Here is a 2,638-nt window from a genome sequence, read left to right as displayed (position 1 = left end):
AATTATAGATACAACATGCATTTAAATCAAATCTGCATTATTGACATTTCTCCATCATTTTCTTAAGTCCATGCAATCCACAATTTCCGTGATGTAAATACTCCCACCATGGCTGATTTCAGTCTACCTCCTGGAAGTCACGGAAGGTGGATTTGGAAGGAGATGCAAGATAGCACAATATTATTTGTAGTATTTCTACCATACAGACTAGACACAAATAACCTCAAGAGCATAGATAATAATAAAATGTAGTAAAATAATTGGAGAATGAGGAGCTCTGAGTATTTATTACCTTTGTTTTTAACAGAGTTTATTTCATTATTTATATAATATACTTATATATACTTATACTTATCCAGCACTCCACAGCCAAAGATAGTATCAAACCACAACCCCGGCTCGAACCACATTTGGTAAAGAAAACTAGATCAGTGGCTCAGAATATTAATACCTGATGAATTTTTAAGGCCACTTCCTTTCCCTAAGTGATATCATTAGCCATGCAGGTGAGGAAATAATTCAGGGCCGCTGCACAACTTCTAGGCTAATGCTTCTCAGAGTGTGGTCCCCAGCATCAGCATAACCCCAAACATTTTTGGAAGTGCAAATTTTGGGGTCCATTGCCAACCTATTGAATCAGGGCCCTGAAATCTCTCTCCCATGTTTCTAATGTGTATTCAAGGTGTTTCTGACATGTGCTCAAGTTCCCTCTTCTCTAGGGACTAATAGTTTGAATTGTACTGCTCTTTTGGGTGTCCCACATGGTTCTCACCCCTTGCTGTGGGTGATGGGGTGTCCGCCTTTTTTTCCCCAACTGAAAACCACTCAGATGGTGTCCCTCCCGTCCTACTCCCCTGAAGGAGGGAGGAGAAGAACAATCATCAATGACAAAGCGCAGCTGCAGAAGCCACGCCCAGAGCCAGCTTCCCACTCGGGAGGGGACACTGCGTCTCCTCTTCCTGATTTTGGGTGCTCTACATGTTCAGAGAAACTTCTCTAGTAACGAACTATAGAAATGATCCCCGAAAGTATTTGGTGTGTCAGCTTTTAAATTCAGAATCGTTGTTAGCGTTTTCAGGCGTGCTCAACATGCAGTGGTTAGGAAATGAGTTCTCATTGGTTGGTTCCCATGCAAGGGTTCACCTCCGTCCAATATGCTTTGCAAAATGGTACTGTGGGACAGGTGCTTCTCTAGCCTCTGTGGCCCAGGGCTCAGTGCTGACATGATCTCTGGGGGATCGGTATTGTCCTGCACGATGAACACAGCAGGGTAGTTTAAATTGCTTTTAATCTATGTTAACTATACTGAAATTAAAATAAAAAAATTAAATACATGGCTTTTAGTCAGGAGAGGGGCTTCCTGCTTTGATTGGGAGTTCAGTGTAGATGTTGCATTTGTTCTGTCCTATGACTCTGATATAAAGTTAAACATTTTTTGTTTCCTGTAAATTAGCTCAAACAGAAATCCTGGCTCAAATGGGCTTGAACAATAAGTAATTTTATTATTTTTCATAACTGAAGTCCATGGGCTCCAGGGATGGTTGGTTTAGAGACTCAGCATCAGCATCAAAGACCTTTCTTTTCATCTTTTAGCTATGCTAACCTCTATACTGGTTCATCCTTAGGTTGTTAGCAAAATGGCTGCAGTGGTTCCAGCCATCACAATCAGAGAGTACAGAGTCCAAAGCAGGGGTTCTTTTCTGAGCTCCATGGATAAACTCAGGGACCCATGAACCTGAGTGGGAAAAATAATCACATCACCAATATCTAACTAAAATTTTTTATTTCCTTCGAGTACAAATGTAGGTAACAAACTACAGTAGTAGGGCAACGTCGGTTCGCCACCAATAGAAATCACATGTATTTTTAAGTAACATTATAATTGTAAATATATCGTGAATATACTTTATGCTTGGTTCCACTTTGAAATTATAGCAGTTATTAGACCCACCACTAGATCTTGATATTGAATGGGTAAATAAAGTATTGTATAAATTATTATATCATAAATATGTGGTTTTAATATTTCAGTAGTTGTGTTACATTATAATTTGCATGGAGTTTATTTGATGTATTTAAAAATATCATTCTTTTTTTTTTTTTTAAGATTTTATTTATTTATTTGACAGAGAGATAGCCAGTGAGAGAGTGAACACAAGCAGGGGGAGTAGGAGAGGAAGAAGCAGGCTCCCAGCGGAGGAGCCCGATGTGGGGATCCATCCCAGAATGCCGGGACCACGCCCTGAGCCGAAGGCAGACGCTCAACGACTGAGCCACCCAGGTGCCCCTAAAAATATCATTCTAAGAAGGGGTCCATAGAATTCACCCGACTGCCAAAGGGACCCTGACACCAAATATATATCCAACGTGGAGGAAGAAGCAAGGACGTCTCGCACCTCTTGTTTCTTTCAAGAAACATCATATCTCATTGGCCAGAACTGGGTCACATGACATTCTGGAGTCAGTTCTTGTGAAAGGAAGTGCAGTTACTCTTGGACCAATCAGATGCAGTCAGCTTTCCCTCAGGCTTGGGGCTTCTTGGGAGAGTGAATACGGAACAACGTGGGGCTCTACTAGGGAAGAGGAAAGGAAAGATGAGTGCTGTGGGTCGGGAGTTGCTCAGAGATCTGCCTCACTT

At 41.3% G+C, this 2,638-nt stretch overlaps 1 non-coding gene across 1 annotated transcript; it reads right to left on the bottom strand.

The window, feature by feature from the left end:
• Positions 1-820: 820 nt before the first annotated feature.
• Positions 821-1,038, bottom strand: LOC121105104. The gene has a single exon (XR_005837535.1). It is a non-coding gene; the product is annotated as a small nucleolar RNA U3 (small nucleolar RNA).
• Positions 1,039-2,638: the final 1,600 nt, after the last annotated feature.

This window comes from Ursus maritimus, unplaced genomic scaffold (genome assembly GCF_017311325.1).
Source record: "Ursus maritimus isolate PB19 unplaced genomic scaffold, ASM1731132v1 scaffold_24, whole genome shotgun sequence".
Lineage (NCBI taxonomy): Eukaryota > Metazoa > Chordata > Mammalia > Carnivora > Ursidae > Ursus > Ursus maritimus.
The sequence above is the reverse complement of the archived record's forward strand: the minus strand, read 5'-3'. Positions and strand labels throughout refer to the sequence as shown.